The 23,117-nt window shown below is 38.7% G+C and overlaps 1 protein-coding gene across 1 annotated transcript in view; it reads left to right on the top strand.

Annotated features, from left to right (window-relative positions):
• Window positions 1–23,117, top strand: part of Frk (fyn related Src family tyrosine kinase) — an 86,910-nt gene that overhangs the window by 43,170 nt on the left and 20,623 nt on the right. The window lies entirely within an intron of this gene.

Raw genomic sequence — 23,117 nt, forward strand, 5'->3', positions numbered from 1 at the left:
TTGTCTGTTCTGGGGCTTCTGAGCTGTTTCCATAACTTGGCTGTTGTGAACTGTGCTGTGACGAACATGGCTGTGCAGCAGCCTTTGTTTTATCTGGTGTGTCATCATCCTTTGGATAAAGGTTCTTTAGCTGGATCATCGGATAACTCTGTCTAGGAGCTTCTCTTTTCATAGTAATTGCATTTGTTAACATTCCCACCAACAGTATATCAGGTGCCTTTTCCTCTGAAATCTTGCCAACATTTTTGCTGTTGGTGATCTGGATGGTCATCATAGTTATTGACCTGAGACAGAATCTCAGTGTCATTTTGATTTGCATTTCTTTTATAGTCAGGGAATTTGAACATTTCTTCATAGGTTTATTGAACATAAAATTCTGTTTAGCAACTTTGCCCACTTATTAATTTGGTTATTGATTCTTATTCATTGAGCTCCTTGTATATTCTGGTTATTAGCTGTCTGTTAGATGGATAGTTGACAAGTCATAGCTGTCCTTCTAGGCTGGAAAGGGCATCGTTTCTGTACTGCAGCTTTTAAGCTTGATGTAGCCCAATTTTTCAGTTCTCCCTCTTATTTTCTGCACCCATGGGATTCTGTTCAAGAAATTTCTGCATGTATAGATGAGTTATACTATTTTCCCTACATTTACTGTAGTGGTTTCAGAGTTGCAGCTCGTATTTAGGTTTTTGAGCCATTTTGATGTGATATTAGTACAAAGTTCTAGATACGTATTTCGGGATTCTTGTCTTGCTGAGTTCTGTTTTCCTCAGTCGGGGAAGCTGGCTGTTTTCCCATGGTCTTCTTGCTTTCTCCCCATATTTCTTTTCTTTATTAATTAATTAATTAATATTAATTCATTTTCTGGTGGTTCTGGGGTTTGAACCCAGGACTTTGTGCTTGCTAAGCTTGTAGTTTATTGCTTGAGCCACATCTCCAGCACCCTGTTTTTTGCAGGTTATTTTTGAGCTAGGCATTCCTTCCAACCTGGGTGCAAGCCTAAGTCACTATTTACCCACTTTAGGCCTGCCTCCCTTGCTGGAACCACACACAGATGCACCGCCTCAGCTCTCCTTCTCAAGGATAGATGGTCATCCAGGCTGGCCTAAAATCATGATCCTCCTGTTCCCAGTGTCCTCCGTAGGGATGACTGATGCTCTCTCCTTCACCCAGCTGTGGGTCCAAAGGGATCTTGGGAACTTGTGCCCAGGCTGGCCTCACACTTTGATCTCTCAGATCTCCACTTCTCAAGTAGCTAGGATTATAGGCTTGAGCCATTGGCCCATGTATGTCCTTTCTCAAGTTGGTGCTTTCTTTCTACATTGCAAGTTTGTAGTGCATTTTTTTTTTTAAGGAAATTCTCCACATTAGTTCTTCTCTAGGAGTGTGCCTGCTATTTATGTGATCACCTTCTTTAAGCAAGTACTGAGTTTCTCTAGCAGATACAAGCCTCGTAGGAGAAGAGGGTCTGCTTTCCTTCACTGCTGTTGCTTTGCAGTAAAGGCTTACTTTGCATTATTGTGTGTACCTCACGCTGCCTGCCAGGCTCACCATGTGGAGCTGCCTTTCCTGTCTCATGTTCAGACCTCAAGGGAGTACACATCTGTACCAAAACAGGTGATCTTACTTTTTAAATTGTATTTATTTATTTTTAATATTTTATTTTATTGTTGGGGTGATGTACAGAGGGGTTGCAGTTACATTCATCAGGTAGTGGGTGCATTACTTCTTGAACATTGTTACCCCTTCCCATGTTTTTCTCCCACTTCCCTTCCACCCCTCCCCACTCATCTTGTTTTTCCTTTACCTTCCCATTTTCAAATTACATAGTACATTAAGAACATCAATCACACAAATAAACTTCTTGCTTCCCTCTCCTGGAGTTCACTTCACTTAGCCTCCCTCATCTTATATGGACATATATACATAGTTTTTGAGCTATTATGATCCTCAAAACAGGTGATCTTTTTTTTCTTTCTTTTTATTTATTTATTTATTTTTATTGTAATTAATAAAAGGGTTACATGATAGTTCCAGATAGAAGGTGCATTAATTCACATATATTGATACCCTTTCACATGTCTTGGTCCCCATTACCCTCCCCTCCCCTCCCCGTCTTGGTTTCCCCCCTTCCCTATCCAATTTCAAATAACTAAATACAAATAAATCCCATATATCAGATAACAAAGTGAGAGACTGTAACAATATGAGATAACCAAGGGACAGCAAAAGAGATGAGAGATAACATAGTACATAGGACAACAATCATTCATTGTATGGCTTTTGTTTCAATACCTGGAGGTCTTTTCAATTAGCTTCATACTATATGGCCTATGTATCAAGGTTTTGCTCTATTGCAGATCTCTGCTAGTAGAGCCCAAGGTTTCTACTGGTTATGACAAATGAGGGAAACCATTGAGCCTAAGTTCCTTTGAGTCTGGCTTACTTCACTTAATATGATATTTTCTAAGTCTTTCCATTTCCTATCAAATGGGGCGATGTCATTTTTTCCGACAGCAGCATAGAATTCCACTGTGTACAAATACCACAACTTGTTGATCCACTCATCAACTGAGGGACATCTAGGTTGGTTCCATATTTTTGCTATGGTGAATAAAGCTGCAATGAACATTGTTGTGGTAGTGGATTTAGTATGCCCTAGTTTCTGGATGGTTGGGTAAATGCCAAGTAGTGGAATTGCTGGGTCATAGGGGAGCTCTATGTTTAGTCTTTTGAGGCACTGCCATATTGCGTTCCATATTAGTTGAACAAGTTTGCACTCCCACCAACAGTGTAGTAGTGATCCCTCCTGGCCACATCCCCTCCAGCATCAAAACAGATGATCTTATAATGACTTCTAGCCATGAGTAAAATAAAATTTTAGATAAACAGAACAGCTCAAAGAAGAATAATGTAGAACATCATTTTCTGAAGAGATTTTAAATATTAAAAATATCCTTGTCACACACTTTTTAAATACTTGATCTCTAAATGTATTTATTTACATACATATACACATATGTTTTCATTCCCTTATACACCTGAGAAGACATGGATGGCATTTTGTAGATAAAGAAATATGTACATCTGTATAGACATATGTTCAGAATACAAACATGCGAGTTCCTATATAAACACACATGCAAGTAATTGTGTATATGTGATATGATCTAGTCTTCATAATTTTTATTTGTTTTGTAATACCCCTTTGCCTGCTCCTTGGTATTTCTATACTATTGCTGTGAGAGGCTATATAACTTCCCATTTTATAGCTGTATCATCATTTTATTTGACCTATTTCATCTTTAATAGTTTAAATTTTTTTGAGTTCTTTTGCTGTTAGAAAATGATTCAGAGTACATCCTTATAGATATATTTGAATATTTCCATGAAAACATTGTGTTCAGTGGAAGAAATTGAATCTTTTAAAATTCCCTTGCTTAACAGGAAGAGCTATAAGAGAATCTCTTGTTTAACTGCATTTCTGTTTGATTGTGTGCCTTTCATAATATTCAAATTTGGTGGTAGTTATTTAGCCAAAAGCTAGATTAAATGTTTCAGAGAAGCATTAAAATATAGATGAATAATATTCCCACCAGGAAAACAAACTAAATGTAGAATTACCTGACTCATGTTTGAATAATACTCAGGCTACAGTGACTGCTCAGAACACTGTCTAGGAAGAATATTCTGGAACAAAACAGCTTTACAGGCTTAGAAGAAAATTAGGAGGATATTGGCTGCAAGGCGCAGAGAATGCTCTAGAGCTTGCTTATGGATTTAGAAAGCTTTGTAGGCCTTGCTTGGAGACCAGCATATCATTATAGATTCTTTTTCAATGAAGTCAAACAATTTAGTCTTTCAAATAAATTATCTAATTGCTGTGTATTCACTGGAGGATAAAGTAAATGTATCCTATTATGTTTTAGTGAAAGGGAAATTCTCTTATTAGCCAGAGGGAAGGATTTAGGGGGAAAAGATGGGAAGAAAAAGGTCTTCAATTTATCTACATTAAACAAACAAACAATCCAATTGCTGACTGTTGATTATCACTAAGGATCTTCAGATGTCTCACTTGTAGATTTATTTCTTAGTACAGTTGTCTCCTTAATCAGTCAGAATTGATGCTCTTCAGTTTTGCTGACTGCTCTGTTGCTAAAGGAAAGCAAATAATATCCCTTCTCAATCTCTTTCCCATATGAATTTTCCTTAGAAATATTGTCTTTATTCCTTGGGCAGCAATGGCTTGCAGCTGTCAGAGAAGAGCTTCATGAGAGAGCATGATTTATTGATGCTGGGCTGGCACCTGGATACAGCAGCCCAAGGGTGGGCTGAGTGCTAATTGGGTTGTGATCCTTGCATGGCTGTCGGCCTTTGTGAGGTCTGAAGAGATCAGAAAAGAGAACTGGGGCCATGACACCTCTCCTAACCACAAGACACTAATTAGCTGTGAGTTACAGCAGCCGCTTTTGGATATTACATATTATATGTGGTAGCCAGAGAATCTGTCTTCATTAGATACATGACAGGCAGTTTTATGGGCCTTACTGTTATTTGTCATTGAGAGTGAATTGTTTTATTTTTAATGAAAAAATATATAAAATTTTGACTGTATTTCAACAGATTTTGTTATTTCGGGTATTAATCAATTACTTAAAAGGAAATTATTATTGCTATTGGTGTTAATGATAAGCTGATGTTTGGTGTCTTGTGAAGTATTTGTATTCCTGTTTAATGCTCCCTTGAAGGCTGTGCAGTAGAGGGTCATCAGTGAGCTGTAGGTAAGAATTTCAGAAAAGATTTTTCCATTGTGTATTGTCATTTTACTCTAGGAAACTCTACGTGTAAAAATCTATGGAGCAATATAGGGACTTCCAAGTTTGCCCTTAGCTAAACCCTTTCAAGAGCCAATAGTAATAGACTGAAATGGAGATCACAAGGCAAACAAAACGCCCCACAAGTGTACAGGAGCTGATAGAACTTGCTGATGTCACAGTTCATGGTTCAATACACATTCAGAGTACCTACTATGTGCTACACCCTCTGCTAGATAAAGGGCAATAGAGCCCAGTAAGGAATTGTCTCTGAATTCAATCTAGAAGACTGAAATACAAGTGTCTTATTGTGAGGAAAGAGTGACCAGGAGCCAAGTCTTCCAGGGAGCGCCAAGGAAAGCTTTCTGGAGGAGAAGGCATTTGTATTCTGTGTCATTTTTCCTTTTACAAGGTGGCAGAATAATTATTTTGGCTAACACAAGTGCACAGAGATATGAGTACATCTGATGTGTGTGAGATGGGGGCAAGAATGGAGGATGTTTCAGGTGTATGTGTGTGTGTGTGTGTGTGTGTGTGTGGTATGGTATGTGTGCACATGTGTGTGTGTGTATGTGCAGGTGTGTGGTAGGTTGAGCAGGAGGAATAGCAGAAAGTTAGTGTAGAAAGCTTAAGCTAGAAGGAGGAATTTGGACCTTATTGTACAGGGGAAGGTTTTGGGGGAGGAAGCGATTGGTGTGATCTGTTTCTGGTAGTTATCTTTCCTGTGAAGAGTGGGTGGGAGAGATTTGTAGACATCAGCCTGGAGAGAAGTGAGAGGAGAAAACCCAAGTGGAAACACTGACTGTGTTTGAAATCACAGGTTCAAGGTGAGTCGAGTCTGGAGAGATGGAGAGGATTCCAACTTACTGTTCTGCACCTGAATTCTCTGTTTCAACATGGGCTATCTCCTGAAGCTGCACGGTTCTTCTCCTTTTCTGGATTTGTTTGTTGTTGGTGGCAATGGACTTTAAACCCAGGACCTTGTGCTTGCTGGGCAGGGCTCTTCCACTTGAGCCTGCCATGCTTAGTTATTTTTTAAAATACAGTCTTGCATTTTCACCCAAGCCCAATCTGGGCTGTGGGTCTCCCATTTATATCTCCCCTGTAACTGGGATTACAGTTCGACCCACCATCCCTGTTTATTGCTTGAAACTGGGGTCCAACTTTCTATCCAACTCTCCAGGCTGGTCTTGAACTGCAGTTCTCTTATTCTGCCTCCAGGTAGCTGGGATTATAGCTGGGAGCCATTGTGCTCAGCTACTTTTTTTTTTTTGTAGTTGTTGTCTTTTGAATTTGGAAAATTTGGGAGTAGCCATAGGACTAGGAATGAAAAGCCTGCTTTAGTGTTAGGAAGGCTGATTTGATTATTGACAATTTTCAAGTGTGTCTGGAAACAGAATTGATGGGTTCTAGAACCTGAGGGAAATGGCAGCTTCCTTTACTCAACAGAGGTAACCAAGGGACCTACAGAAAGCTGAGTTCAGGTGCAGCCTCTGACACTGAGATTGGGGTGAGGCAGGTCTGCACCAGGGAGCACTTTGCAAGCAATCCAGAAAGAGCCCGAAGACAGTCCTTCATTGTGTCCATAAATGATAGTCTTCACTAGGCCACAGTTAGGAGAAATGGAAAAGAGGAAATAGAGTTGAGAAATACTTGTACAGTAGTACCAACAGCAATTGATGATTAGTGATTGATCAGAAATGGAGTAAAGGAAATGAAGAAATGCTGTCAGATGTCTGACATGAGTCACTGAGGGGCAGTGATAGCTTTAGCCAAAGAGAGTCTATAAGAAAACATGAGTTACAGAAGGGGAAGTAGCCAGCAAAAGTAACTTAAGATATGTTTTGAGAGAGAGAGAGAGAGAGAGAGAGAGAGAGAGAGAGAGAGAGAGAGAGAGAGAGAGAGAGAGAGAGAGAGAGAGAGTGTGTGTGTGTGTCTGTGTATGCTACTACTGAGACTTGAACTCAGGGTTTCATGCACTTGCTTGGTTTTTACTCAGGGCTGGTGCTCTACCACTTGATCCAGGCCATCTGTATGGCATGTTTTGAACTGGTTAACTTCAGGTAGGAGTGTCTTAGACTTTTCTGGAGTAGCTAGGACTTTGGGTGTGAGGTCCATGACCTGGATATGTGTTTTAAAAAATTAACTCAGTTTAACTGAGAATAATTTCAGAATTGTGTCTACTGGTTTCAATCAGAAAATTTTCTACCGTTATTATGAACCATGTAGGACCCATGAAGTATGCAAAAGTATAATACCCAAGTTTCTGCAAAGTCTTTTCTTGAAGATTTTCCTTTTTGTTTCTTGAAAATTAAGTTCCTATAGTAATATCATTTAAATTTTCAAGTAAATACACAAGATTTTTACAAGCAAATCACTTTTTATCCTTCTAAGTGACCAATTGCAATATATTGAATAAATGTTAGAATTTTCTTTATAGAAAGAATGTCATTTGTGTGATTTATATATATGAAATGTCTTAGCTGTGCAATTATGTCTTTATTAAAGGGAACTTTGACATTTGGAACCAGCCAGAATTATATGACATAACTTCTTGATGATATAGATGATTCAGAATGATGCAGCTTTGTCAATATTTCTGCATGCCATACAAATAAATTTTGATGGCAACTAAAAGTAATGAGAAGAGCGTTTTCTTAAGGAAGATGTGTGCCTGCACGTTTACCTTGTGTGTATCTTTCATATTAAACAGATGTGTTCAAAGGCTCACTTATTTGTGAGTGACTCACTATGAATAAAAATGTGCTTCTGGGGCCAGGGGTGGTGGCTCATGCCTATAATCCTAGCTACTCAGGAGACTGAGATCTGAGGATTGCAGTTCAAAGCCAGTCTGGCCACTAAAGAACGTGAGACTCTTATCTCCAATTAATCTCTGGAGAAGGGGAAGTGGGGCTGTGGCTCAAGGGGGTAGTGCTGTAGCCTTGAGCTGAAGAGCTTTGGAACAGCGCTCAGGCCCGAGTTTGAGCCCCATGACCTCCCCCACCACCACATACAAAGTGCTTTTTGACTAGATTATAAACTTGCTGGCCAGAAGAAACATGTTTTTTCAGAAGAAATATTTTTATGGGCTTTATTGCCTACTATTTTCTTACCTGGAGTTTTCCAGTAGTTAATTTTTTTGTTGTTCTTTTTTCATATATATATTATTATAATTAATGAAGGATTACAGTTATATTTGCCAGATAGAAGGTGCATTTCCAGTAGTTTTATAAAGCAAGTAGATCCTTTGGTGCTCATCTCTTCATTCTATAAGAGCAAAGATAGACAAGGTCATGTCACTTTCCTTAAGCTTCTTAAGTCTGAGTTGTGTACAATCATGATCACAAATAATCCCCCTATCTGTTGTGTTTCAGACTTAGTTTACAAAAACAATTTCACACCCTGTCAGGTTTTTTTTTCTAGGTAGAAGGTCTGCTTTCTTCTTTGTAGAAAGGACAGATTGCAAACAGATATCACTTGTTTGTGTGGCCCTTTATCTCTGTGCATGACCCAGTGTGCAGACACAACTTACTGAACACTAACTGCTCAGCTACTGTGAATGCCTCCAAACTTTTCATCTAGGATGTTGCATTCTCAGTGGCTAAAGGCTCTGTGTTTTCACCAGTCAGTCCCCTGAATTACCCATTCATTCTTCATCTGGAATTAATGTCGACCTGGTGGATACTAAAGTTTGTCCATATTTCTATTGCTATTAACCAAGAATGTAAATACAATTGTATATCCCAACTAGGAATGAGTAGTAAGTGACTGGAAATAATTGTTTTTTAAAAATTTATTATCTAATGAAAAGTCTATGGATTCTGGGAACATTTTGATATTGGTTAAAGATGTTTTGCCTCTTAAAATGTGCACAGGCTGCAGAAAGGAAATTTTATGGTAATAACTACAGTATCTCATATAAAATGTATTAAATTTTAAACATGTTGGTGCCATCTTAGAAAATGCCTTTTAATTAAAGTCATAATTTAGATGTGTTCTGCTTAACTGCAAATATCATTGACTATAAAAGCATGTGACTTTTTTGAGTTATGGTGTATACTGCTTTTTCTTAACATTACTACTGATAAGTTATATTGGGATATTTTAAATACTCTATAAAGTTAAATTAACATTTTATTATGTAGAACATATATCTGCATTTGTATCAGTATGTACACATACACTGGTGTGGAAGCTAAATAATTTTTTTTCTCTTGTGCACTGGCTAAAGGAGAAACCTTTTACTGAAAATCCATAATACTCTTCATGAGAAACCATATTCTATGTGTGTGTGTGTACCAGTCCCTGAACTTCTTTTTTTTTTTTGGACTCAAGGCTAGTGCTCTACCATGTGAACACTTCCTGATTTTTTGGTAGAGATAAAAGTCTCAGGGAATTTCCAGTTTACTTTGGCTTTGATCCTCTGATCTCAGCTTCCTGAGCAGCTAGGATTACAATCTTGAACCACTGGCACTCAACAAGAGGCCATACTATTCTTCTTTATGGGGCTTCTGTGTGTGTGTGTGTGTGTGTGTGTGTGTGTGTGTGTGTGTGTGTGTGTGTGTTTCTGATTCTCTGTGAACCTCTCACATTGATTCATGAAAATGTTGTTTGGTTACCTTGTTTTATTTACAATATCTTTTTGTATTGAGACTTTAAGCTATTTTAGGGAAATAAAAGAAATGATGTATATTATTTCCTTTTGTATGTAACTCTATAAACTAAATTTGATATTAAATAAGTAAGAAACGAGTCACATTCTTTCTATTCAGTTATTCAAGTACCCAGCTAAGATATTTGGCATTCCAATAGCACTGTAAACTAAGTGTATTCATTCATGTTCTGTTAGTGAATGGATAGATATTTTCCAAGCTTCAGGTGGGTGCTGTGATCCTTATCCAGGACCTGAATTCAGTGTGTGCCCATCAAAGGCAAGACCTAGAACCCAGGTGGTTTCTGCCTTCCTAGGAGGAAGTGACTTGGTGGCCTGGGCATTCCTTAGGCTTTCTTCTTTGTCTAACAAACAGGGCAGCAGCTTTCAGACCAGAAAATGGGAATATAACTCAAGGTTGCACAGAAATGGAGAGACAAATGGCGGACAAATGCAGAAGTGCTCTTCACTAGACGTGGTTGGGAAATGAACTATATACAACTTGTGGGTAGGGATGGGAGGGAAAAACTGGGAGAGAGCCAAGGAATGAAGGAGTATTATCCAAAAAGAAATGTTTAATCACCTGACTTACAACCCCTCTGCACATCATCTTCATAAGAACACTTAAAGAAAAGTTGAAGCTGCATTGTGATGATAGTTGTTGCAGACTGGTGTGTGAAGAGAGGCTTTCAGTAAAGAAGAAATAAGAACACTGATCTCTGGTGATTTTCCTTGTTTAGGTTAAACAAGAATTCATCACTCAGTAATACTGTGTGTGTGTCAGTGTGGGGTGAGGTAGGCAACAGACATTCATTGTGTGTATAAGGAAAGAAAAAGTAAGTGTGGACTTAACAGACCAACAGGCTTTATTTGTGAGGAAAGCCTAGCTGAAGAGGAAATGGCACACACCCTCACAATGAAGGTCCCTTTGAACATTAGGCAGAAAAAGTGAAGTCGGGGTGGGAAGATGGAAGCCTGGTGAGATGGGGGCCTAGAGGGAGAGTGATCTTTTGTTGAGTAGAGAGTTTTGAAGTTTCAACAGCATCTGTGTCAGTCTGAGCTGTCTGTGCCTGATAGGACAGTTGTCTCAGCCTGTCTTACACAATTGCCATGTGCATTTGTTCCGAGGGGAGGGGAGGGGGGGAAATGATGCTGTGAGTTTGTCAGTGAGGCAGCAAGGACATTTCTAAGATAAGGCTGTCACTGGGGAAAGTGAATGTTTCTAGTTGAAGTTATTTCCTATCAGCTTATAGCTCTTACAAGGAATCCCAAGATCAAACAAAATGTTGACCAGATTAGGTCCTCTTCTTGGTTTAAGGACGGCTACCTCTGTGCTGTCTCCTCTCATTGGTAGAGACAGGGGGCTCTGGTCAATTTCTTTTTCTAGAAGGGTTTGAATCCAACCCAACACAGAGGCTCCACCCTCACGACTTCCTCTAAACTTAATTATCACCCAAAGGTCCCACCTCCAAATGCCATCCTTGATCAATGGACTTCATTTATGCATTTGGGGAGGGCACAAACAACAGATCATAGCAACTGCAAAGCAGTGAATTTTGGGTCTTGTTGCTAACCTTCATGCAAAGAGTGGAGAGTGTGGAGAAGGTCCACCTGGCTTGGAGAACAGCAGAGACTGGATATTTGCTAGACATTGGCAATATATTTAGAGGCAGTAGCAGCCCTGCTGTGTGAACAGAGGGAAACATATACCCATGACATGAGTGGAAACAGACAAGTTTCATTTGTTTGTTTATTTTACTAAATATCAAGGTTCTTTTCCTTAGAGGAGAGATTAAAAAAGAGATGATTGGATTCTAGCTATTCAAGGATAGAGTCCCCCAACTTATGATCGAAATGTAACTTCCTTGAGACGCCATCAGTGTTCTGTAGAAAAGAGGGCTCTGCTATGGCACAATTGTACACAAGATTTTCCAACCTACTATCCAGGACTGGTGTGATCTTTCACATCTCTTCCACCTAGTGAAGCAAACGCCTGCTCTCAGATACCAGCCTGGTGGGACTGAAGCCCTGTAGGATGTAGGACAGAGAGGCCTCTGGACAGTCCACACACAGGCTTCTCCACAAGGGCACTGTAGTTGCCCAAGTTCTCTCCAGGGTGATGTCACCATCTCTTTAGGAAGCAGCAGGGTGACAGCTTCCAAGGCTGTGCGCCACCAGGTCAGGTCTACACAGCAAGGAGCCAGGCAGTGGTTGGGAGCCCAGTGGCAGCAGCGTCTCCAGGAAGTGCTCAGATGCATGGAGAGGCAGCTGTGCAGCTCAAGGACATGCTCATGGAGGACACACCCAGCAAGGTGGAGGCTGCCTACTTCCAGGACCACCAGTGACCCCAGGCAGCTCCCCCCCCCGTCAGCCCCTCTGAGAGCTGATGGGGCTTTGGCAGCCACCAAAGTACTGATTGTGGGCTCTGATGCCTTCACTGCAGCCACGGTCAGCTCACTGAGTTGGTCTTTTGGCAGAGGCCTCAGCACCATCTCTGGAATACTGCTCACAAGCTGCTCTTGACCTCTTAGGACGCCTTACCACTATGAGCCCAGCCTGGAGAACTTTGTACAGCCAGGAAAGTGGCCGCTCTCTTTCCTGCTGTTCACTGTGGTCTGACCGGTGGGATCTACCTTCCCCTACGAGCCAAGAGAGCAGCCCAGGGGCTCAGTGGCCTGGACCAGGTTCTGCTCAGTGTCCTAATCTTGAACCAGAACCTGAATCACAGCCTGGCCCAGGACCACCTACACCCAGACCTACAGTCCAACCTTCTGGGATGGACAGTGAGTTCATGAAAGAAGAGATTGAGTTCCTGGAAGCCAGAGGTCACCATGGGGAAAATGTTGGTCTTATCTTGGGTCCATGGCAGGCAGAGAACCTACAACTTCATCATCAGCCTCCTCACAACCTCAGAGCCCACAGGCATCTGGAGTCACCATCCTGTAGAGCAGCAGGGTGGGGTGGGGTCTCCTTTTCATGTTCCCAGAGTCCTTCCTTCTCTTTGTTGGTCTCAGGAGGACCACAGGGTTGCCCCAGCTCTTGAGGACAGGCTTAGCAAATATGAATCCCAGAGTAACTGGAAACTTCACATCAAAAGTCCTGGAGTAATGGCAGAGAATGCCGGTATCCATGACTGTGCAGGCAGGACCTTGAGGAGCCTGCCTGCCTGCCTGCCTGCTTGTCTGTCAGTCAGTCTGGCCCTGAGGTTAGGAATGTGCTTGTAAACTCTTCTCAAGGGTCTCTATCTCGACATCTCCATTATCTTCCAAATCTCTTCTCCTGTCCCCAGCCTCATTTCTCAAGGGACTAGGATTTTTCAAATGGACCATCACAGGCAGGTGGTAACCCTCTCTTTCTACCAGGTTAAGGCAGGAACCTTGCATCTAAGGATCCCAGGGTTAGGGTGGGGCCAGTTCAGGAGCTTCCATTTTTGAAAGATACTTAGAGAAAGATATTGCTTAAAAAATAAAGAGGGTTCATGGATAGAGGGTCCCTCTACCCTGACCTGACAAAGCATATTAAAATCTCTGAGTCTGATAAGAAAATAAACATTTTTTTCCTTTTTATTGACAGGATAGTGTATAGAGGGGTTACAGTTACATTCGTCAGGTAGTAGGTGCATTACTCTCACACATTTATACCCCTTCTCATGTATTTGTCTCCATTTCCTTCCTCTCACCCCCTCCCAATCATCTTGTTTTCCCCCTTCCCTATTTCAAATAAACAAATAAACGTATATACAATATACCAGGTAACAAAATCAGATACAGTAACAATGTTAGATCAACCATAAGGGCAAAAATAAAGAAGAGAAATACCATAGTACATTAAGAACAAAAATCACATAAGATAAGCCTAAACTTCTTGGTTATGGAGAAATTTTTTTCCACTACTAGAAAAATAGATTTATTTTCACCAACAAATACTGCTTTTGAATGGTCTTTTTCTTTAGTGGAAACTGAGCCTATCGTTAATCTATGTGTTGACTCTGGACTATGTCTTAAAATTTTTTTTTTCATATTTTTATTATTGTAATTAATAGAAGGGTTACATGATATTTGCCAGATAGATGGTGCATTAATTCCCATACATCGATACCCTTTCACATGTCTTGGTCCCCATTTCCCTCCCTCCCACCCCCAACCCCTCATCTTGTTTTCCCCCCTTCCCTATCCAATTTCAAATAACCAAATACAAATATATCCGATATATCAGGTAACAAAGTGAGATACTGTAACAATATGAGATAACCAAGGGACAGCAAAAGAGATGAGAGATACCTTAAGGACAACAATCATTCATTATATGGCTTATGTTTCCATATCCTAGAGATCCTTTCATTTAGCGACATACTATATGGCATTTTGTATCAAGGTTTTGCCCCATTTGTTAGGAAATGGAAAGACTTAGAAAAATCATATTAAGTGAAGTAAGCCAGACTCAAAGGAACTTAGGCTCAATGTTTTTCCTCATTTGCCATAATCAGTAGAAACCTTGGGCTCTCCTAGCAGAGATTTGCAATAGAGCAAAACCTTGATATGTCTTTTTTTTAAAAGAATTTAGTAACATTGATTTTTTACATCATATTTCAAATGACATATTTAACAAGCAAGTATTCAAGAAGGGAATCTGTATATACAATCACTGGCACTTATATTTTAGAACATAATTGAAATTAGGCTGAGGGTTTATATGTCATAGATACATATTAATCTATGTATTAAAACATTATGTCTATAGAGTCACAATTTTTATGTCTATGTAGTTGTGTTTATATTTCCAATACCATGTCCATAGCAGTCCTCGCTCTTGTACTGTTTGGATCTAATTAATAGCCACATATTAAGGATACCATGCATCTTTTGTTCCTTCGGTCTTGACTTGTCTCACTCAACATGATTCACTCTAGATTCATCCACTTCCCTGCGAATGCCATTATTTTATCTTGTCTGTTGGCTATGTAGAATTCCATTGTATATATATATATATATCACATTATATATATATTGTGTATTTATATAGACCACATTTTTTTGTATCCATTCATCTGCAGTAGGGCATCTGGATTGTTTCCATCGCCTGGCTATTGTGAATGATGCAGAGATGAGCATAGCTGAGCAGGTGTCCTTATCATATCCCAGTTATGATGATCAGGATAGATGCCCAGGAGTGGTATGGTGGGATTGTAAGGAAGGTCTATTTTCAGTTCTTTAAGAAACCTCCACACTGCTTTCCACAGTGGCCGAACTAGTTTACAATGCCACCAGCAGTGCAGTAGGGTTCCTTTTTCTCCACAACCCCGCCAGCATCTGTCATTGTCTGAGTTCAAAATCTTGGCCATCCTTGTTGGGGTAAAGTGGTATCTTAGGGTTGTTTTTATTTGCATTTCCTTTATGACCATGAATGATGAGCATTTTCTCATATGCTTTTCTGCCATTTTAACCTCTTCTTTTGATAAGTCTCTCTTTAGTTCCCTTGCCCATTTAGTGATTGGTTTGTTGGGTTTGGAGGGGATTAGTTTCTTGAGTTCTCTGTAGATACTGGATATTAAGCATTTGTCTGATATATTATTGGTAAATATCCTTTCCCAGTTGGTTGGCTGTCTTTTTACTTTAGTAGCTATGTTTTTATCTGTGCAGAAACCTTTTATATTTAGGTAATCCCTTTTATCGAGTCTCTCTCCAATCTGTTGTGACCCTAGGGTTCTGTTCAGGAATTTTTTGCCTGTGCCTATGAGTTCCAATGTCTCTGTGGAGAACTTTTTTTAAATATAAAAAGTTTAATAATTGTACGAGATGACACATGATAATCTGAAGATATAGAGGAAGATGTATACACTAAAAGGAACAGAAGAATAATTCTAAACACATTTAATTTAGAAACCATTAGGAACAAGAGAGCACAAATTCTGTGAAATAAGAGATAACAGTCATCACAGCTAATGGAGCGGTCTCCCCTGCAGAAAGCAGCTGGTGCTCCTACATGCCTGAGGAACTCTGGGTAGAAGAAATAGAGACGAAGGTGAAGATGCGTGGTGGATAAAGTGGAAAGTTCTCTTTAAATTTACTGGCATAATTAAATGCAAATGACATGAATGATGCAGGAGAAGAAAATTTTCCTGAGCTTTATAAACTAAAAAAAAAAAAAAACAACAGCAACCATATTTTTGGATTGAATGGATGTAGTTTCACAAGCAAAATATATTAAAATATCTGTCCCTCAGATGTTTTCCCAGTTCACTTCAATTTCAAGGATATATTTTAAAAATTCTGTGAGATTAGGGTAAAAAGTAATTTCAGAAGAATGAAAATTGAATTGGCTTTAAAATTCTCATTCACACCATTAAACACCATAAATTAATATGCCCCGTGTAGAATTTCTTCTCTTTTCCCCTCCTCTGATTGATAAAGCTCAAAGGAATACTTTTTTTGGGGGGGAGGAGAGGATTAAACTGTATTTTTTTTTGTACTGGGGATTAAACCGAAGACATTGCACTTACTAGGCAAGGGCTTTGCCACTGAGCTACTTCCCAGACCTTCAAAGGCACACTTTTATTGGCTTAACTTTATAAAGCAGATAAGTTACATAGTTGTACCCAACTTTGAACAGTTTCTGCAGTTTACTTTCTAACATTCAGGTTGGGAAATAAATCCCCCCCTTCTCTCTCTCTCTCTCTCTGTCTCTGTCTCTCTCTCTCTCTCTCTCTCTCTCTCTGTCTCTGTCTCTCTCTCTCTCTCTCTCTCTCTGTCTCTCTCTCTCTCTCTCTCTCTCTCTCTCTCTCTCTCTCTCTCTCTCTGTCTCTCTCTCTCTCTCTCTCAGATTATATGGTTTTTCAACCCTAAAATTTTACTAGTATGCATGTGATATGATTACTCTCCTGCATTACTTCAGTGCTATTACTGCTCAAGGAAACTTCACATTGATACAGTGATATTACCCATTAGAGAATATATAATCAAATCTTTCCAAACATCCAGACCTTTATTTATTTACATTTGGTACAATAGGGAGATTATTCATTGAATTTGGTCATCATATGTCATTCTTTTCTTTTGTTATGAAGAGTCATAAGCCTTCAATAGCTCTGCTTTACAAATGACATCATTTCTTATTTACTTTGCCATTTCAGTCTTTAATAGTTTTACCGAAACCCATTTCCAGCTTGGATCTTTCACATAACCTTAAATTATACTGTGCTTCTGGAAAGATTCACACCAGCTATTGTATGATTATGCTTTACATTTCTGATCTTTTTAAGTTTTGATTTTACTTTTTTAACATAGTGTCTGGTATGTAGATGATTTTCTTTTCTTTTTTAGTACATACTTGCTTACAGAGGTTTCATAGTTAAAAAAAAGATATGCCTGACCTTCTTTCCTTGCTGCTTCTTGTTTTCATATTGTTTTGGTTTGGCTATGACATGCTTTTCCTTATCGCCAAAGACTTGTCTTAAAGGTTTGGTCACAAGATTATGGGCTTTGCACATTTGTAAAGATGAAATGCCAGGGGCACTTATTTCACTACTTTCCTTGACTTTATAGCTGAGTGGGCTGTTACAGAGTCGGGGGCTGGAGTATTTAAGTCAGTGGAGGCCTGACTTTGACAGGTGCATCTTGTTCCCAGGCCCTTTTGTTCTCCCTGCTTCCTGTCATGAGGTGAGCAGTTTCCTCCAGTATGCCCTTCCATTGGCATGTTCTGAAAGCAATGGGGCCTGCTGAGTATGGGTAGAGGACTCTGAAAACTTGAGCCAGAATAAGAATTTTCCACCTTCTATTTTTATTACCTTTGTCACAGGGAAGAAAAAATAATGCATAGAAAAGGAATTTTCCAAAGTATTGGGAAATATATTTGGAACTAATGTTCAACCATTTACTTGATTCAGGGACTCATTCATTTGTTGATCCATCATGGCAATTTCATTTATGTTTACCATGAATAATTGTTGGGCAACAATTAAATAGATCACACCAGGCTAAGTGTGATAATCATATCATCTATGCAGTGCTTTAAGAACCCTGGAAAGAACTACTTGGCATTTACCCAGTTGTCCAGAAACAAGGACATACTAAAGCCACTAGCACAACCATGTTCATTGCAGCACTATTTACCAGAGCAAAGATATGGAACCAACCTGGATGCCCCTCAGTTGATGAGTGGATCAACAAGATGTATTTATGCACAATGGAATTCTATGTTGCCATTAGAAAAAATGACATTGCCCCATTTGGAAGGAAATGGAAAGACTTAGAAAATATCATATTAAGTGAAGTAAGCCAGACTCAAAGGAAAATAGGCTCATGGTTTCCCTGATTTGTCATAATCAGTAGAAACCTTGGGCTCTCCTAAAAGAGATTTACAATAGAACAAAACCTAGATACATAAGACCATATAGTATGATGCTAAATGAAAGGACCTCCAGAATATAGAAACAAAAGTCATATAATGAGTGATTGTTGTCCTTAATGTACAATGTTATCTCTCATCTCTTTTGCTGTCTCTTGGCTATCTCATATTGTTACAGTATTTCACCTTGTTATCTGATATATTGTATATATGTGTATTTGGTTATTTGAAATCAGATAGGGAAGGCGGTGGGGGAAGGGAAATGGGGACCAAGACATGAGAAAGGATATCAATATATGTGAAGTAATGCACATTCTATCTGATGAATATAATGTAACCCTTCTATTAATTACAATAAAATATATGAAAAAAAGAACTCTGGAAAGAGAACAAAATGACTTTCTGTAAAAGATTATTAGGAGATAGCATTACAAGGGAAACATAATAAAATGCTATAGCTAATAATAAATGAAAGAAGTGGATACAACTTAGTATTTTTGCACAGATGATATCTAGTATAAAGAACTGTGTTGCCTTGAAAAATCATATGATTCTCTTTAAATTAACAATAGGGAAGTGATCTGTGATATACTTTCTTTTGTGTGTGCCAATCCTGGGGCTTAAACTCAGGGCATGGTCACTGTCCCTGAGTTTTTGTGCTCAGAGTTGGCACTCTATCACTTGGTCCACAGATCCACTTACAGCTTTTTTGATGCTCAAATTGGATGTAAGAGTCTCATGAACTTTCCTGCCCAGGTTTGCTTCAAACAATAGTCCTCAGATTTCAGCTTCCTAAGTATCTAGAATTATAGGCATGAACCACCAGTCCCTGGATTCTGTGATATACCCTTTAATCCCTTAAAATAATATGTGTATCTATGAGTTAGATGTTCACTCATGTTTTCCATCAATGTGCCTGAATAGTCAAGACAGGTATTATATTGTAGGTATTGTGTGTGTACTCATGATTAATTCATTACGGATAACATTTTTACAGTCCTAGGACTGATTCCTTTTTTTTATGTCTTGGGGCTTGAACTCAGGGCCTGAGCACTGTCCTTGGGCTTTCTCAAGGCTAGAGCTTTACCACTTGAGCTACAGCACCATTTCTGGCTTTTTCTGTGTATGTGGTATGGGGGAATCGAACCTGGGTCTTTGCACATGCTAGGCAAGCACTCTACCATTAGGCCAAACTCCAGGCCCCCCTGGACATGATTTTTGGATCTAATGTTTTGCTCAGATAACAAACTTCAGGATCTCACACTACAAAAAAAGGAGAGAAACAAAAGTTTTGAGAAATGGAGAGAGAGGTGAATAGTTTTGAAAAGCTATGGTGCTGAGCCTTGATTGAAAGGCAATCAAGAGGTTTTGACTATTAAAATAAGCGCCAATAACCTACAGGTTTTCTAGTTCCTCCTTTATTTTATGTACGTGGCTCAAGTATCCTTATTTAAAAATCCAACCTGTATGTCACCTTCCTACTATTTCCATTCTTCTGATTGAGGCCACCTGAGGGGTTCAGTCAATCATGAGCTCCCTCTTGTGGTATGCCAGAAAACAACATGCAGTCTGTATTACCAATATGCTAAATTACAAGAGGAAATAACTGATTTTACTCGAAAAAAACTGAGAATTAGAAAAATATTTCTAGGAACTTGGGCCAATTGGTAGGAATTTTACTTTACTAGTCTAAAAATATTGGCTAGGGTTTAAACTTATGTTATGATTTTACACATCTATTTTCTAGGTGGTGATGGCTATGAAATATGTGTTCATAGTATAAAAAGTGAATGAAGTAACTATAATCGAAATTGATAAGATAGTAGGTCCCATCTTAAACTGAATATTTAAAATTACACGTGCATATCAGCTAATTTATAACTATCAGCATCCCATTAATCATGAAGTCATTTCTAATGCATTTTAGAAATGTGCTTTGCATTAATTTCTTAGAAACTTTGGCATGGAAACCACAGAGAAAGTATTCTGCTGCCCCAAAAGCCTATGCACATCAGAGATTAAAATTTACTTTACTCTTTGTTCTAGGAGGGCAGGGACTTCCTTTCAATTCCTTTTCTCTGTAGAACTAACATGTAACTACTTGCAGGTGTTTCTTAAAAGATTTTGTGAAAAGTAAAATACAGAGGCAGCAAAAACATAAAAGAAGAATAAGAAAACAAAATTATACTCCCATTTTATGTAATTGTAATGAGCAGGGTTTTCTATGTTTTAATTATATGTATACTCCTTAGGAAAAGCTTTCCTTTAATTACTTTGAATTCATCCATCCATCCTTCTAGTATTTATGTATTTAATGTCTAAAGGGGGCTCTTAGGTTTTCTTAATATATGGTCCCAACAATCAAAGGCTCACAGTCCAATAGAAGAAGAAATAAAATAAACAATAGCAATAACTGTGGAATGAATATAGTCGTTGAAGTAGACATGTAGTGAAATATTAAGAAGCATTACTTTTACATCTGTTACTACTGCCTTCAGAGGTCTGGGGCAATCTAAATTGTTTGCAGGGCTAGAATCCAAGACTAGGCTTCATTTTTTTCATCATTGAAAAAAACAAGGGCCAGTAGTGTGGCCTAGTGGTAGAGTGCTTGCCTAGAAACCACGAAGCCCTGGATTGGGTTCCCCAGTACCGCATACACAGAAAAAAGCTGGAAGTGGTGCTGTGGCTCAAGTGGCAGAATGCTAGCCTTGAGAAAGCTTAAGGACAGTGCCCAGGCTCTGAGTTGAAGCCCCAGGATTGGCAAAACCAAAATAAAACAAAAACCAAAAGCAAAACTAAAGCATCTCGAAATTTTCTGGTAGTACATAGTCCATGTTCCTTTTCTCTTGCCTTTTCATTAACAGATTCTGAAGGAATGTCTATTACCTCTTTAGGAGAAACTTCCGTGAGCAGAAATCTAGAGAAACAGCTTGTTCCACTATCAGGCAGTTTAGTTCCTTTCTTTAGAATTTGGTTCTTATATTTATTTATTTATTTATTTAGCCAGTCCTGGGCTTGAGCTCAGGGCTTGAGCACTGTCCTTGGACTTTCTCAAGGCTAGAGCTCTACCACTTGCGCCTCAGCACCGCTTCCGGCTTTTTTCTATGTATGTGGGACCGTGGAATCGAACCCGGGTCTTCATGCATACGAGGCAAGCACTTTAACCACTAGGCCAAACTCCAGGCGCTGGTTCTTATATTTAATAGGTATACCATGCCATTTGAATATTTTTCATTCAATTGGTGCATGATTTTCCTCATGTCTACAACATATTTTAAGTTGGCTTAATGCTGACGCACAGTCAAAAAAACACTAAAACATAAAAGTCAGTTTATTCCAAGCTTTTTTGGCAGTTAAAGCAAAATGAGAAATACACTGCTTCTTACTAACTTATGAAAGAGAAAATGAGTTATGATTTTAACTATATTCGAGAAATAAGTTTCATGACTCTTTTACACAAAAAATATCAGTGTCACAGAGGACAATGTTTTGATAGAGCTTGTCTTTAGATGCTTAATTTTTATATTGCTCTCCTAAAAAAAGAAAAGCCTTTAATAGAGTTGCCTTAGAACACAGATGGAGTAAAACACCCCAAAACTTGTCAGTTGGAGAGCTGTCCTCATGTGACAAGCTTAATCTCCTTTATCCATTTGCAGTTATGGTTTCCACAAGGCATATCATCTAGGTTCCTTTAGAGTGACATGTGAGTTGCCAGAGGTATCATCATCTTTGAAATTATGTTCTTAACTTTATAAATCACCTATTTTTTACTTAGCATATTATGTAAACATATATATGTAATGTAAATATATGCATATATATTTATACACTTCTTTTTGGTAGGTGATCTTTATGATTATACAGTTGTTACAATTTAGTCTTACTTTCAGACTTATTACAATTTGGTAGCTATGAAAAATACTATAGTCAATATCTTATGCATTTAACTCTTCTTCCTCAATTGAATTTCACTTTGGAGATTGGATCATAATAATGATCATCATAGAATTGATCTGTATAATATGTTGGCATATTGTCAGGAACTTTTTTCATTCTGTTTTTCTATACATTTCTTTTAGAAGATCTATATGAGAAATTTCTCTCACTTTAATACCAGAAATAGGTGTGTGTGTGTGTGTGTGTGTGTGTGTGTGTGTGTGTGTGTGTGTGTGCTGGACAAATAGTTTGTTGATATTTTACCCAGGGAATTAAGTGAATATGTTTTCTTTCAACTGTGAGCTGTTAAAAAGGTGCAGAGCCAAATATTTTGTTAACATCTCACCAATTTGGATGCATATCTAAAATAAAATGTTTCTGGAGTCATCATTCTGTCCTTTACCTTTTGGCGTATTTCCTTCGAGGAACCTTGGGTTTTATTTTAGTTTTTGAGTGCCAGAGATTGAACCTGGGTTTTTGCATATGTTATACAGGTGCTCTGTCTCTGAGTCCCACACCCAGCCCCCAGATCCACTTATTTTAAATTTTGTTTTGAGATAATTTGTAATTTATGCAACAATTGGAACCTTTCCAAAACAAGTAATAGATGAAATTATATGAATTAATTAAAATAGTGAAGTAAATTACTTCAAGAAAGTTGTAAAATCTAAGTCATCTTCCTCCTCCTCCTCCTCCTCCTCCTCCTCCTCCTCCTCCTCCTCCTCCTCCTCCTCCTTCTTCTCTCCTCCTCTGCCTCCTTCTCCTCCTCCTCCCCCTCCTTCTCTTTATCCTCCTCCTCTTTCCTCCTCCTCCTCTTCTTCTTCTTCTTCTTCTTCTTCTTCTTCTTCTTCTTCTTCTTCTTCTTCTTTTTTTCTTTCTTTTTTTTTTTTTTTGCAAGTCCTGGGGCTTGTACTCCTGGCCTGAGCACTGTACTTGGGCTTTCCTCAAGGCTAGTGCTACCACTTGAGCCGCAATGCCACTTCTGGCCTTTCTATGTATGTGGTTCTGAGGAATTGAATCCGGGTCTTTGTGCATGCTAGGCAAGCACTCTACCACTAGGCCAAACTCCCAGCCAAAATTATTATTCTTATGTCACATTGTATTTTAATCCTGCGTAAGATTTTCTTCAAGTAATTGAGATTATACTATCTTGTGATTTATTGTATTTAATTATATCAAGTGAGGAATAAGGAATTTTGAGAGGATAAAAAGTCAAGTCATTTTCTGGAGTATTCTCTGCAGAATCAGATGTTGAAAAACTACTTTTGCACAAAATTGTGGTAGACATGTTTTCAAGTAAATTAGCAGACAAAATACTAAATATTTACAATTATGTATTACTGATGAAAAAAGTATTGATCTGCTTAGATGAACGT

The sequence above is a fragment of the Megascapheus bottae genome, chromosome 8 (genome assembly GCF_031878675.1).
Source record: "Megascapheus bottae isolate mThoBot1 chromosome 8, mThoBot2.hap1, whole genome shotgun sequence".
NCBI classification, from domain to species: domain Eukaryota; kingdom Metazoa; phylum Chordata; class Mammalia; order Rodentia; family Geomyidae; genus Megascapheus; species Megascapheus bottae.